This window comes from Capra hircus, chromosome 13 (assembly GCF_001704415.2).
Source record: "Capra hircus breed San Clemente chromosome 13, ASM170441v1, whole genome shotgun sequence".
NCBI lineage: Eukaryota > Metazoa > Chordata > Mammalia > Artiodactyla > Bovidae > Capra > Capra hircus.
The window spans coordinates 65,225,289-65,241,471 of record NC_030820.1 but is presented as its reverse complement, the minus strand read 5'-3'; the positions used below and the strand labels follow the sequence as shown (position 1 = coordinate 65,241,471).

The 16,183-nt window shown below is 45.4% G+C and overlaps 1 long non-coding RNA gene across 1 annotated transcript; it reads left to right on the top strand.

The window, feature by feature from the left end:
• LOC108637421 lies at positions 780-15,890 on the top strand. The gene is made up of 3 exons (XR_001919066.1): positions 780-885; positions 990-1,094; positions 15,642-15,890. It is a non-coding gene; the product is annotated as an uncharacterized LOC108637421 (long non-coding RNA).

Below are 16,183 nucleotides of genomic sequence, written 5' to 3'. Positions count from 1 at the left end.
GGCCTTTGCTGGGCCTCTGGTTCCTCATCTGGTCCCAGATGATCTAAGACCCTTGAACTTGGAAATCATCAGCTTTGAAATGGCTTTTGATCTTAACTGCACTTTAACTATGGAGAACTCAGAACAAAGATCTAGTTTGCTCCCCAGGCCCTAAGCCCATCAGAATGCTGATTAAATGATTGTTAAGGTGCACCTGGGTTCCCCATTGAAGCCAGACCAACCTGCAAATGCTTAGAACCCAGTCGGCCACACTGCTCTCCTTGCTGCGATCGCCAGGGTGCCAGTACTGCCGCCCAGTGCTTCCATTTCAGATGGGGAAACGAGGGCCTGACTAGAGGCCCCAGACAGTTTATTGGGGTGCTCTGTCCACAGCCTTCTGAGAGAGAAAGGGAGGTTTACATGAAATCTCGGGTAAGAAAGGTAAAAACCTCAAGGCCCTGGTCACTAGGATCACAGAGGGGATGGGGGCCTAGGTAAGGGGGACCTGGAAGGGGAAACAGCTGCAGCCAGGTGAGCCTGGCAATGTGACTGTCCCCAGCACTTGGCGACAAGCATTGTGCCCAGTGCATGGGATGACCCTGTGTATTCAGCCAGCGGCGGCCCCCTAGGCCAGTATTTCCCAGCTCTTGTGCTACAGCAGGTATCAATCCATCAGAACGAAGGGAAGGGAGCAGCTCCTTCCTCCTTTTAGCCTGCAGCACAGCCACCTGGGAACCGATAACAAAGCTGCTTCAGGAGCCCCTCCCCAGACTTCCTGGAGGGGGAGGGGGAGTCCGAAGGTGCGGGGCTGCTGGTAGTGTATTAAGATGGTGTATTGTAAACAAATTCCCCAGGTAAAGCCTAAGTACTAGAGTTTGAGAATTACCGTACAATGTTTCTCAACTGGTAAGTACCTGAATTTATGTGCATCCTTTAAGCCAGGAAGTGTACTTCTAGGAATGTCTTGAGAAGTGCAACCATGAATGCTTACACAAGATTGTTCTTTGCAGCACTATTTACTTTGGTGGAAAATGTGAAACAACTCGCTGCCTCTCACTGGGAGCCGATTGCTTACAGTCACTCTGGGACCTCCGCACAGCAGTATGTGTACTGGGGTAAGTCTGAGCGCTAACCTAGGGGATGGCCTAGGCTTATTTATTATGTCGCTTTGTGGTGTCCTGGCACGAAGCGGGGTTGGGTATACTTGCTGATAACTTTCATGGGAAAGCTTTTTCCAGCTGGGAGGTTATTTTGTCATTTTTCTCTCATCCGGTTTTGGGCCCTGCCCCGCTGCCTTTTTTCATGTACGGAAGAGCTGTGTCCTTGAGAGGGAAGGACTGGTATGGTGATGAACCTGGGGTCCTGACTCCTGGAACAGGTCTGGGGTGGAGCTTGGAGAGGAGAGAGAGGTGGGCGGGGCCTCAGAGCACAGGCTAACCTGGCGGCCCCCAGGAGGCCATTTTAGGAAGAGTCCAGGAACTCAAGGGCCCTCAGGCTAGATAGAAAAGGGACTGGACCGGTTGCAGAAGGCAGGCCAGCCTCTGCACCTGAAAACCCAAATCAGAGGCTCGTTGGGATGGGGGTCTTTCTTGATTGTTCCTGTTTCTAGTGAACTTGATTGTTGCATAGGTTCAAATGAATGTCATGCAAATGTATTTCTCTTAAAGAAAAAAAAAAGGAATAAAAAAGGAACTTCCCTGGTGATCAGGTTAAGACTTCCATGCTTCCAATTCAGGTTGCACCGGTTTGATCCCTGGTTGGGGAACTAAGATCCAACATGCTGTGGGCCGAGGCCCCAAAAATGAAAACAACAAAAAAGCCAGCCAGTACCTTTCTCACCTGTTAGTGTTAGTTGCTCAGTCGTGTCCGACTGTCTGCGATTCCATGGACTATAGCCTCTGTCCATAGAATTCTCCTGGCAAAAGTACTGGAGTGAGTTGCCATTTCCTTCTTCAAGGGATCTTCTCAACCCAGGGATCGAACCCAGGTCTCCTGCAGCGCAGGCAAATTCTTTATCGTCCGAGCTGTCGATGGAAATGGGGAAAGGGACCAATGTTCACCAGAAGCCAACATGAGCCAAAGTTACAGCCAGTGGCACAAAGGAGATGGGGCCCAGGAGGTGAAAGGGGAAGCATCCAGCAAAGGCCAGGGTCAGTAAGTAACTCAGGAAACAGTTGTATTGGATCAGTTGAAGGGCCTTGAAGGCCGAGGTGAAGAATTTGGATTTGGCAGTGTGAGTAAGTAGGGAGCTCCTAAAGGTTTCTGAGACAGTGGCTGAGGAGAGGTGGGAAGAGATGGGAGGCAGGGTGATCAGGTGAGACAGATCTGGGTAATTGAGACCAAACAGATGGCCACCTGTCTCAGGTCTAGGAGATATGTGGCTCTCTTCTCTGAGGTTCTGCATTTTCAGCTCCTGTGAATTTCAGTTTATCAACATCTTACTTTAAAAGCCTTGAAGTGTTTTGTTGAGCAGTTACAATACAATTTGCCTTGTATTAGCTTTCTCCCAGTTGTTGGGTATTCACTCATCTAATTTTTCAAAAAGTATTTTTTTACTTTTGGCTGCTCTGGGTCTTAGTTGCAGCTCATCGGCTTCTCTCATCGTTGTACATGGCTCCAGCTCTCTTGGCGCCAGTGGTAAAAAAAAAAAAACCCGTCGCCAGTGCACATTCAGTAGCTCAGTCATGCAGCCGGTCAGTCAGTGCAGGAAATGTAAGAGACTCGGATTCAACCCCTGAGTGGGGAAGATTCCCTGGTGAAGATCATGGAAACCACTCCAGTATTCTTGCCTGGAGAATCCCATGGACAGAGGAGCCTGGAAGGTTGCAAAAGGTCGGACATGACTGAAGTGGCTTAGCACACATGCACGCATGGGCTTAGTTGCCTTGAGGCACATGGGATCTCAGTTCCTCCACCACAGATCAAACCCACATCTCCCGCACAGGAAGGTGGATTCTTAACCGCTGGACCGCCAGGGAAGTCACCTCATTCATCTAATTTTTGAGCATCCAATGCCTTGACAGGATGTGCTTGAAGCTGGCGAACCCACCCCCTAGGTTGTCATGAAGGGTTTGTGCTGCAGCCCCCAGTAGTGGAAATGGTATGGGAATAACTAGCCTGGTGATAGAGGCAAGTCATCCAAAGCCACTGAACCTCAGTTTTCTCATCTGTGGAAACATCTGGCTTTGGTGAGGATCAGAGAAAATAAAGGCTGTGTAAAAACCCTTTTGTGAATAGCATCCAGCATTTGTAGAAGAGCAGATACCATATCAAGATGTCTTAGCTCTGCGTTTTTCTTTCTAGTGATTAATTAATTTATTTTTGGCTGTTCTGGGTCTTCGTTGCCGCGTGTGGGTTTTCTCTATTGTGGTGCTTGGGCTTCCCACTGCGTGGCTTCTCTTTCGGAGCTCAGGCTCAGTAGTTACGGCACGGGTTTAGTTGCCACACTGCATGTGGGATTTTCCCAGACCAGGGGTTGAACTCATGTTCTCTGCCTTGGCAGGCAGATTCTTAACCCCTGGACCACCAGGGAAGTCTTCAGTTCTGCTTCTGACAGCTGTGCGGCATTTGACACTCCGAGTTCCCATTTCTTTCTCTTCGTCTGAGGAAATTGAGAGGGTAGGTCATGATAATCCTAAAGGTCTCTTCCTTCTTTGGCATTTTACCATCTGAGAGTTAAATGTTTTTGAAAGCAACATATTGTGTATATAAATATCTGTTTGCCCATAGTTCAGGCAACACTGGGTTAAAGATTAGAATGCTAGATTAAGATTTAAAAAATCTTTAAAATTGTTATCTTTTCAGAATTAAGTGGTGAGGAATATTACTTAAAAATTGTGTATGTCTGCATGACTTTCTTAAGTGGTTTTCTAGTTACAGTTGATTATGTGATTTTCTTGTGCAGTTTGCATTTCAGAAGGTCCCCAAGTTACAGCATCTTAACTTGGGGATGTTGATGTGGCAGAGATGAGTCAATAACCTGTGGGGAGAAATACCACAGTCTCTTCTCTTGATGCCCTCTGGCTTCTAGCCAGGTTAATTAGCAAGTGTTCTGCTTTTAATTCGGGGATTGAAAAAAATCCCTTTCTATTTTTCTGGTAGTCCCTACCTGTAAACCTCTGGGTCGTACAGAAATAAGCCTCCAGAGCTGGCTGTTGTGGGGACTGGGAGACTTAATGATTATATTTTTTTCATTCTTTTTATTAGGGTCTCAGGTGATAGGATAGATGGGGATCAGATTCTATTTGGCATGCTTTCATCTTTTTTATACATGGGAACTTTCTTACCTCCTCAAGTATGTTTTACATTATAAAAGCAAATACACTGTGTTAATTATGGCAAGTTGAACAGTGCAAAAGCACAGAAAGAGAAAATGAGTAACCTCCCCACCTTCCTGCATTAGCAGTGATAGCAGGTCTGTTTTCTTCCTCGCGTTTCTCCGTGTTCATGTAGACACACGCAAATATATACACACATCCTGAGAGGTGTTTTTCTCTCCCTCTTATTTAAATTTTTTCCTGATTGTCAACAATTGCAGTTAACATTTTGAAGTACATATCTTTGCAATTCTGAACGTTTCCTTAAATAGATTCTCTGGAGTGGAATTACTGGGACGAAGAGTTGGAGTGCGTGTTTGTAAGGCATGCTAACGAAGTGCTCTCCTTAAGCACATCTGTAGTGTTTGAGTGCTTGTCTTACCTTGTCCTTAGCCGCAAGTGTTAGCAGTTTTGTGTTAATCTCTGCTCATTTGATGGCTGAAGAATCGTCTTTGGTTCTTGTAATCTGCATTTACAAATAATCTGTTTTGCCTGTGCTGGGTCTTTGCTGCTGCGCATGGACTTTGTGTGGTTGCAGTCAGCAGAGGCTGCTCTAGTTTCGGTGCTCGGGCTTCTCGTGGCGGCTTCTCTTGTTGCAGAGAATGGGCTCCTCTAGGGCACGTGGGCTCAGTAGTTGTGGCCGATGGTATGAGTTGCCCTGAGGCACGTGGACTCTTCCCGGGCCAGGGAATGAACCCCTGTCTGTGCATTGGTAGGTGGATTCTTGATGTTTGTCCTTTAAGGACCCTTACTTGCCTCTGTCTCTTCCAAGGCCCTGAAGAGGTCCTATGTTTCCATAAAATGTACAAATTAAGCAATTGCCCTTGTAATCACTTAAGGGTCTTCCCAGGTGGCTCAGTGGTAAAGATCCTGCCTACCAGTGCAGGAGACTCAGGAGATGCGGGTTCAATTTCTGGGTGGGGAAGATTCCCAGGAGGAGGCAGTGGCAACCCATTCCAGTATTCTTCCCTGGGAAATCCCACAGACAGAGGAGCCCCGAGGGCTACAGTCTATAAGGTCACAAAAAGTCGGACACGACAGCCCGCGTGCAATCACCGAAGACCACTGTCTTATTCCACCATGACCTCCCTCCTCACTGTTCGCCTTGTTCTAAGTGGCCTTCTGTTGGCTCTGGACATTGTTTCGGATCTACCTAAAGGCTTAGTTAGAATGCGTTTGCATGCTTGTGTGCTTAAGTCACTCAGTCTTGCAGCCCACCAGACTCTTCTGTCCATGGAATTTTCCAGGCAAGAATACCGGCATGGGTTGCCATTTCCTCCTCCAGGAGGTCTTCCCGATCGGAAGATCAAACCCTCGTCTCCTGTGTCTTCTGCATTGCAGGCAGATTCTTTACCCTCTGAGCCATTAGGGAAGCCCAGAAGGCATTTAAGCTGGGTTTATCTAGTTATGTGATTTGCAGTCAACTTCCGCCAACAATTCAAATACTGACAACTGTTCTGGTAGAGGGAAGGCTTTCCTGACACAGAGTTACAGGAACAGAGGCATTAATAGTAGCACCATATAAAGATGTCCTATAGAATCCACACCAGAGGTACCTAAGTAAAGAAAGATATGACAGGGTTTGAAACCTCCAGTCAGAAGCTGGTCTGTGGCAAATTCTTCCAATCATGGAGACTGTGAAAATGGAAGCAGAGGGCTCAGTTTTTAACCAACACTTATTAAAAATGGAACTTTTCTTCTGCCAAGAATGTGCTTAATGCAGTGTACACAGTTAAAAGTGTACACATCAGAAGAAAAACTGAGTCATCTTTACTTTCTCTCTATAAAAATTGTATTACAAAGCTATTATCATAAGGCCAAAGAAAGTGCCCCCAGGGACTTCCCTGGTGGTCCAGTGGCTAAGACTCTGCACTCCCCATTCAAGGGGCCTGGGTTCAATCCCTGGTCAGGGAACTAGATCCCACAGGCTACAGTTTAGACCCTGTATGCTGCAGTGAAGACTGACAATTCCACATGATGGAGCTAGAACCCAGCGCAGCTGAATAAGTAAATAAATGTATTCTTTTTTTAAGTGCCTCCAGGGACTTCCCCGGTGGCTTAGTGATGGAGAATCCGCCTGCCAGGGTAGGAGACATGGGTTCAATCCCTGATCTGGGAAGATCCCACGGGCCAAGGAGCAACTTAGCCCACGCGCCACTGCTATTGAGCTTGTGCTCCGGAACAAGAGAAGCCGCCACAATGAGAAGGCCTGTGCACCGCAGCTGAAAAAGAGCCCAAAATGAGAAGGCCTGTGCACCGCAGCTAAAGAGGAGCCCAAGCAGCAACAAATACCCAGTGTAGACAAAAATAAATAAATAAAATTATAAAAAAAAAGAGAAGACTTTTAAAAGTACCCCCAAAAGTAGGAAAAAAACTACTTTTGTGATAGTGATATTTGTGATGTGATATTTGGTAGTTGTTTAAAAATTTGCAGTTTACTATCTTTTTTCTCATTTTGAATACAGTCATATTTGTGCCAATTTTATATATTTAATATAACATATTCTTCTTAATAAAGACCCCCCCAAATTACATAAGTTTCAGTTCTGACAAAACCCTTATGTGGCTTCAACCGTTAGGATGAATATATTGCTAGAGATTAAGCCCTAACCCCACAAGAAGATGAATAGTGTCTGTCCTCTCTGCTGCTGCGGTTTAGATGCTCGGTCATGTCCAATTCTTTGCAGCCGCATGGACGGCAGCCCGCCAGGCTCCTCTGTCTGTGGGATTCTCCAGGCAAGAATACTGGAGTCATTTCCTTCTCCAGGGCATCTTCCCGATTTAGGGATCGAACTCATGTCTCCTGCTTGGCAGGTGGATTCTTGACCACTGTACCACCTGGAAAGCCCTTTGGAAATGAAATTTCTTGCCTTTTGCTCTGATTTTGACACGGAAATAAAACTTTTGAAGGGAATGTTGATTACTTGCAGTCTGTTCATCACCTTGCCTTTTTCGCTTAACAGTATATCTTAGAGGCCTTTTCTCTCTTCATATGTGAAGAGATCCCTTGTTCTTTTCAGCAATTACCTCTTAAAATATATATATATATATACACATTTACTTATTTGGTTGCACGGGGTCTTAGTTGTGGCACGTGGGATCTAGTTTCCTGACCAGGGATCGAACCCAGGCCTCCTGTGTTGGGAGCTCAGAGTCTTAGCCGCTGGACCACCAGGGAAATCCCACAGCAGTTACCTCTTATTTCTTTGTGTAGATTTACCATATTTGTCTTAGTGGTGTGCTGTGGATTGTCATGTGGGTTGATTCCAGTATTAACTGTCACAAACAAAAATGTAGTAAGGACCCTTGTATACATCTGTCATCTTTCAGAGTATAGTTGTAGGAAAAACTTTGAGAATTTGCACTCCCATGAGTGTATGAGAAAAATTTAGGGTGGAAATAAGTTTTCTTTGGATTTTTTTTTTTGGAAGAATATATGTAAGATAAAACTTACCATTTTAACCATTTTCAGGTGTGGGGTTCCGTGGTGTTAAGTACATTGACATTGTTGTATGGCCATCACCACCATCCATTTCTAGGACTTCATCTTCTCAAACTGAAACTCTGCACCCATTAACTAGTAACTCCCTATTCCCTGGTTTCCCCAGCCCCTGGCAGCCACCATTTCACTTTTTGTGTCCATGAATGTGACTCCTCGGATACCTCATAAAAGTGGAATCGTACAGTGTTTGTCCGTCTGGGTCTGGCTTATTCCACCCAGCGCAATGGCCTCAGGGTTCATCCCTGTTGGAGTGTGTGTCCCAATGGCCTTCCTTTTTTAAGGCTGCATGATACTTTGCTTTGTGTATATGCCACGTTTTCGCTTATCCTGAATGGATAAGCCATCCGTGGATGCTTGGGCTGTTTCCGCCTTTCGGTTATTGCGAATAGTGCTGGTACAGACACGGGTGTGCAGGAATCTGTTGAGTTCCTGTTTTCAATCCTTTCGGGCATATACCCAGAAGTTTCATCAGGTTTTGAAGGCATCACTCTCTCAGTATTGCAGTTGGGAAATCCCAAGTCATTCTGAATACTGATACTTTGCGTGTGACCTGCTTTTGCTTCTCTAGAAATTTCTAGAATGTCCTCTCATCCTGGACTTTCCTGATTATATGCCCTGATATGAGTCTGTTTCTGTTTTTTTCTTCTTGTGCTGAGAGTTCTGGGAGTCAAGCTGGGGATGAAAACTGGGGGGAGGGGTGGACTCAGGGGCGGGTGGGTCTCACCACGTATTATATGAGCTCCGTGCCTCACTGGCAGTGTTCCCGGAGCTGAGTAGAAGAAGAAGGCTGAGGATCTGGACATCTTCAACAGTTAGTAAATGAAGTTTTGTGTAAGTCCTCTTGTTGGTATCTTCTCAGTCTCCTGTGTCTAGTAACTACCTGTCCAGGGACCTTCTTCCACATTCGAAAATAATTCTGACCTGCCTGAAAATAAATTTCTGATCTGCCAGGGTCTGGGTTGTAGCCATGGTGGGCAGGGAGTAATATCGGGAAGGGATCTAAGAGTCTACTATTTGATATATTTAAGCTGCTTTATTGACTATGCCAAAGCCTTTGACTGTGTGGACCACAATGAACTGTGGAAAATTCTGAAAGAGATGGAAATACCAGACCACCTGACCTGCCTCTTGAGAAACCTATATGCAGGTCAGGAAGCAACAGTTAGAACTGGGCATGGAACAACAGACTGGTTCCAAATAGGAAAAGGAGTACGTCGAGGCTGTATATTGTCACCCTGCTTATTTAACTTATATGCAGAGTACATCATGAGAAACGCTGGGCTGGAAGAAGCACAAGCTGGAATCAAGATTGCCACGAGAAATATCAATAACCTCAGATATGCAGATGACACCACCCTTATGGCAGAAAGTGAAGAGGAGCTAAAAAGCCTTTTGATGAAAGTGAAAGAGGAGAGTGAAAAGGTTGGCTTAAAGCTCAACATTCAGAAAACGAAGATCATGGCATCTGGTCCCATCACTTCATGGGAAATAGATGGGGAAACAGTGGAAACAGTGTCAGACTTTATTTTGGGGGGCTCCAAAATCACTGCAGATGGTGATTGCAGCCATGAAATTAAAAGACACGTACTCCTTGGAAGAAAAGTTATGACCAACTTAGATAGCATATTCAAGAGCAGAGACATTACTTTGCCAACAAAGGTCCGTCTAGTCAAGGCTATGGTTTTTCCTGTGGTCATGTATGGATGTGAGAGTTGGACTGTGAAGAAAGCTGAGCGCCGAAGAATTGATGCTTTTGAACTGTGGTGTTGGAGAAGACTCTTGAGAGTCCCTTGGACTGCAAGGAGATCCAACCAGTCCATTTAAGAGATCAGCCCTGGGATTTCTTTGGAGGGAATGATGCTAAAGCTGAAACTCCAGTACTTTGGCCACGTGATGCAGAGTTGACTCATTGGAAAAGACTCTGATGCTGGGAGGGGTTGAGGGCAGGAGGAGAAGGGGACGACAGAGGATGAGATGGCTGGATGGCATCACAGACTCGATGGACGTGAGTCTGAGTGAACTCTGGGAGTTGGTGATGGACAGGGAGGCCTGGCATGCTGCGATTCATGGGGTCGCAAAGAGTCGGACACGACTGAGCGACTGAACTGAACTGAAGCTACTCTTTGGAGAAGGAAATGACAACCTACTCCAGTATTCTTGCCTGGAGAATCCGATGGACAGAGGGGCCTCGCAGGCTATAATCCATGGGGTCGCAGAGTCGGACATGACTGAGCGACTACACAGCAAGCTGCTTTTTAAGCTTTCTGCTGCGAATTTTTCCTCCTATAGCAGCCCTCTTTCCCAACCTCACCTTTATGCCCCCTTCTAGAGATGCCACTAACTTCTGAGTCTTTTGGGAGATTCTGTGGTATAAATCAGGTTAAATGTTCACCTTTTCTTACTGCCTGCTTGGTTTTGCCATGTGATAATACTTGCCCATTTACTTTCTACCCCAACAATTTTGTTGTGTGGTCCCTTCTCCTCTTTTTTGTAGGGTTATGCTGTTGTGGTTTTTCTTTTTGTTTTTTTGTTTGTTTGTTTGTTTGTTTCACCGCACAGCTTGCGGGATCTTAGTCCTTGACCAGGGATTGAACCCATGCTCTCAGCAGTGGAAGTGCAGAATTGTAACCACTGGACCACCAGGGAACTCCCAGTTTCTTCATTTTAAAAGTAGAGTTTCAAGAGGGAGTCTAGTGGCATACCTGTGATAAAATCCACCATCTTCAAATAGTTTTTTCCCCAAACGTCTCCCCAGTGATCCCAACGCCCTGTGTTGACTAGTCTACGTTTCTACCTCTGGGCTGAGATGCTTGCCTTTGTCCTGCACCAAATATAAAGTCCCATTTGTCTGTGGATCCTATTCCGGAGCTTTTTCTTCTGTTTCAGCAGATCTTTTAATTTATTTTTTAAACTTGAAAGTAGTAAAAAAAAAAAAAAAGAAAAAGTAGTCGAGTTTTTGTGGGATGGAAAGAGTTCTTTGAGTTGTTTATTTTATTTTCCAAAGGCATTGTCATTTTTTTTTCTTGGCCGCACCATGAGCATTTGGGATCTTAGTTCCCTGAATAGGGATTGAACCTGCACCCTCTTCAGTGGAAGCATGGAGTCCTAACTACTGGACCGCCAGGGAAGTCCCTCAACAGACCTTTATTAGCACATTTAGTAAAGGGAGACAGGAAATAATGTCAGAGAGTCATAAGTACTAGGAAGAAAAATAAGACAGAGAGAAAGAGGTTGAGTTACTGTAGATACCAACAGAGGAGTGATGATGATGAGTGGAGTCTTTAATAACGTGGAAACTCCAGCCACACTTGGATCTGTAGAGAGGGGGATGTTGTGGGCAGAGGAAATACCCAGAGCAGAGACCCTGAGACAGAAATGAGCTGGATGAGCTGGAAGAATAACAAGACCAGTGTGGCTGAGCCCTGCAGGCAAAGGGGAAAGTGGTACCTCGGCCTAGATTTCGCAGGGCCCGCTAGACCATGGCAGAAAGTGTGTATTTCCCCCCTGCACCCAGTGAGTGTCGAGAATGGAAGAAGGGAGATGTAGACATCCTGACGTGTTAAAACAAGGCTGTGGTGGTTGTGTAGAGAACGGACTATGGGAGGGGGCAGGAGTAGCAAGCGACACTTGGGCTGTTGTCAGCGAGAGAGAGAGAGTGGTGACCTGGACTAACTAGGTGCGGTGGACAAGGTGAGAAGCTGCTGCTTCTGGAATGTATTTGGAAGGTAGAGGCAGCCAAACAGATGGGCTGAAGGACTGATGTGGATGGAAAGGAAAAGAGAGACCTGATCAACTAGAGGAGTGGCGGTGATTAATGGAGCTTGACCAGGTACTTGACACAGATCCTTTTGTTAACTTTTCATAACCCTTTGAGAACAATGATGTCTTTTTGAAGAGTAGAGGAAATGGAGGCTCAGGTAATTTAAGTAACCTGTCTGTGATGACACTCTTGGTCATTGGAAGAGATAGGATTTTATTTCTGTAAGGTCAGTAGTAAAGTCCCCTTCTCTTTCTGATTCTAATAATTTTGTGACTTTTCCTTTTTCATCTTGGTCAGCTTAGCTGAGGGTTTGTCAAATTTTACAGTCTTTTCAAAGAACCTACTTTGGGTTTTGTTAATTTTCTCTAATGTTTTTCTAGTCGCTTTCATTAATTTCTGCTCTAGCCTTTATTTCTTTTCTCCTGTTTGATTCGGTTCCATTTTCTCCTCTTCCCTTCTTTTCCAGTGTCTTAAGATAGAAGGTTAGGTTGTTGATTCGAAATCTTTCTTCTTTTTTTTGGCCATGCTGTACCGCTTGCAGGATCTTAGTTCCCCAGCCAGGGATGGAACCCTCACCTTCAGCAGTGAAAGCCTGGACCAGCTTCCCATATAGGAAATGGGAATAGCAGTGCTGTCTCCTCCGAAGGCTACTATGAGAGATAAAATAATGAAATGCTCATGCTGTGCTCTGCCTAGTGCTTGGCAAATAGGGAAAGTAACACACACACAAATCTTCATTTTGTTACATTATATGACTTCTTTCAGTTTTCTTTTTATTTGTTTGCTTATTTATTTATTCGGCTGCCTTGGGCCTTAGTTGTGGCACCCAGGATCTTCACTGCATCATGTGGGATCTTTCCTTGTGGTGCACGGACTAGCTCGTTGCAGCGTTTGGGTTTAGATGCCCAGCTCCAGCTGGAATCTTAGTCCCCAACCAGGGATTGAACCTGTCTCCTGCATTGCAGGGTGGATTCTTAACCACTGCACCACCAAGGAAGTCCTGACTTCTTACAATTTTCTAATCTGTATTTCACAAATCATTGTGTGTGTCTGTGTTTCATATGGGAAAGACTAGTAAATCAGTAGCAAGAGAGTACCTATTTTTTGCATGGAATAGCAAGAAGCATCACAGAGCAATCTGTCATTTTTGGGAGGGAGCCAAGTATGTGTCCACGCAAAAACTTGTACATCAATGTTCATTGCAGCCTTATTCATAGTAGCCTCAAACTGTAAGCAACCCAAATATTTATCAGCGGGTGAAAGGCTAAATAAATTGTGTTATAGATCCTCACAGTGGAATACTACTCAGCATTGAAAAGGAACTGCAGGGACATGCAGTAACATAAAGGAATCTCAAATATATGCCACGTGAAAGGAGCCAGTATTGTATGGCCTATTCATTTAAAATTCTAGAAAAGGAAAGAAATCTATAAAAAAAGTGGATTAATGGTTGTGTGAACTAAAAGTGCTCAGCCAAAAAGAGGAATGAGCAAACATTTGTCAAAATTAATTTTATTTTTGCACTTAAAATGGGTAAGTTTTATTTGAAACAAAAACAGGACTTCCTTGGCGGTCCAGTGATTGAGAATCTGCCTGCCAATGCAGGGGACATGGGTTCGATCCCTGATCCTGGAAGATTCTACATGCCACAGAGCAGCTAAGCCTGTGCACAGCAGCTAAGCCTGTGCACAGCAGCTAAGCCTGTGCACAGCAGCTAGAGAGTAGTCCTTGCCTGCCCCAACTGGAGAAAGCCCTCACGAAGCAATGATGACTTAGTGCAGCCAAAAATAGATAATTTAAAAACAGACAAAAAACTGTGGGACACAGACAAAGCAATAGTAAAGAGAAACAAGTGCAACAACAATAAATGGTTAAATTTAATTATACATTAAATTTAGTTGATCAGTAGCTTACATATACAGTGAAACCATGTTCTCTTTTCACTGGGTTGTAAATTCGCTTTCTCATCATCCCAGTTGGGGACGTTTTACATCTCAGCATCTGGGTAAACAAAATCCTTCTAGGCCCACGTACTCAGTGGTAAAGAACCCACCTCCCAGTGCAGGAGATGCAGGTTTGATCCCTGGGGTGAGAGGATCCCCTGGAGAAGGAAATGGCAACCCACTCCAGTATTCTTCCCTGGAAGATCCCATGGACAGACGAGCCTAGCAGGCTGCAATTCATGGGGACGCAAAGAATCTGACATGACTTGCGACTAAACGACAACCTTGTGCCTCATAGTTTCCCTGTAGTGGAAGTGGATTCCTTTTATTCATTTTTGGCTTCGCTGGGTCTTCGTTGCTGCACCCAGCAGTGAGCAGGGCTACTCTTTGAGGGGCTGGCTTCTCATTGCGGTGGCTTCTCTTGTTGCAGAGCACGAGCTGTAGGGTGTGTGAGCTTCAGTAGTTGTGGGGCACAGGCTTAGCTGCCCTGCAACATGTGGGATCTTGTCGGATCAGATATAGAGTCCATATCCCCTTCATTGGCAGATGGATTCTTTACCCCTGATCCACCAGGGAAGTCCCATGAATTCCTTTCTTAAGGGAGAATTTATATCTGACTTGTATTTCTTTCTCAAAAATGAGATGTGCTTATATGCTGTGTCTGTAAGTCTCTGTCCTGAAACATTCCAGAGGAAGAACGTGCTGGAGGGTTTTGCCCAGGGCAGTGACATGGTCCCATGTATTAATACAACTGGAAACTGCCTTGTGGATGGAGGAGAGGTGTGTTTGGGAAGAATCAGAAAGGCTAGTTAAGAGGCTCAGTGTGGTTCATGGACCCGTATGCTTCAATGTATGCATTTTTCTATATATACGTTTTGTGCTTGCATGCAAAGTCGCTTCAGTCATGTCCAACTCTGTGCGACTCTATGGACCGCAGCTCACCAGGCCCCTCTGTCCATGGGATTCTCCAGGCAAGAATACTGGAGAGGGTTGCCATTCCCTTCTCCAGGGGATCTTCCCAACCCAGGGATCAAACCCACGTCTCTTACAGCTCCTGCATTGGTAGGTGGGTTCTTTACCACTAGCGCCATCTGGGAAGCCCCATGTATAAGTTACACTTCCTTTTTTAAAACATGAGAACAAAGAAATGTCTCAGTAGTCCAGATGAAGTCCAGCGATCAGAGGAAGAGGCTTCAGGTCAGTCTGACAGTGGGACCAGTCTGGGGACTTGCATGGGATTCTGGTTGCAGAACTGACAGGGTTTGAGGGGAGATTGCACAGCTGAGAGGAGGCACTGGGGGAGGGACGGGAGGCCAGGAGAGGAAGGAAGCCAAGTCACACCGAAGCACTGAGGAGCGTTTCTGCGTGGGGCTCAGGGGTTCTGACCCAGTGAATCAACTCACTGTGTAGCTCTGCGATTCTGCCAGGATGGGGGGCAAGAAGAGACCTGGACCCCATCGTCAAATGTCATGGTTCAGTGGGGAAAGACGACAGCCTTCCTGGACCAGTGGGGGACGGCGTGGAGGGCCTTTGGGGGAGGAAGTAGACATCGCTTCCTGACCCCTCCATCATACCTCCTGTTCGCCTCCCAGATCTGAGGGTGGGGATTAATAACGAAGTGATGGAGCTCTCACCCACCTGGATGTGATGTAAATTCCAGTTCTGAAGTTCCCTAGCTGTGTGACCTTGAACAGGTTGCTTAACCTTTTTGAGTCTCTATTTCCTCACTTGCAAAATGAGGATAAAATCCTATTTGCTCTCATAGGATTTTTGTCTCCTCTTCCCCTTCCTTAAAAAACCTGCATTTACAATTTCCCTGCTGCCTTGTAACATGTCTGTACTGTAGATGGACAGAAATGGTACTCAGGGTGGTTCTTGGGTTCCTGGGTGAAGAATTCCTTTATTTCAGCTTCTGAGGGCTCCATGGACCCAGGGCCACCAGTCCCTTGAGCATCTTAGAACAGAAGCAACTCTGAGGGGGCAGCAGGCAGTGGAGGAAAGCAGAGGGGCTGGAAATGGAACTCTCTGGGTGACCGGGGGCGACCCCTAGTGGGAAAGTATAGTAACACACAGCATGGCTGCAAGGATGCGTTTTGCAGCTTTCTAACAGATTTTGCTGATAATATATGCTTTTGCTGCAGGTACCAGGTGGAATGCATTGTAGCTTGCTTTTTATTCACTTGGATGCAGCCCTGATGTCCTCATTTACGCCATTGTATGTATGGAAGGCGGTTGCCTTTACTGGCAAATCTGGTAAATCTTGTTATTTATGTCACTATTTTCCTTAGCTTTTATGGTTGTTGTCCTTTCCAGAGCTTATGAATTCCTACTAGAATCCTCTGAAATATATTTATGTAACAAAGGTGTTTTCTATAAAAGGACTTTAAGATCACATTCAACGCATGTATTTTAAGATTCATTTTATGGTGTTTTTAAGATTCATTTTATGCAATAATTTAAAAGTAGCACTTTATGTACCAGGCACTGTTCTATGTATAAGTTTATTTAATCCTCATAATGACTCTATGAGGTGCATATAATTATCCTCATTATTTTTTTGGCTGTGGTGCAAGGTATGCGGGATCTTAGTTTCTCACCCAGGAATGGAACCCACGCCTGCTGCATTGGGAGCTCAGTCTTAACCACTAGACTGCCAAGGAAGTCCCTGTTATCTCCATTTTAT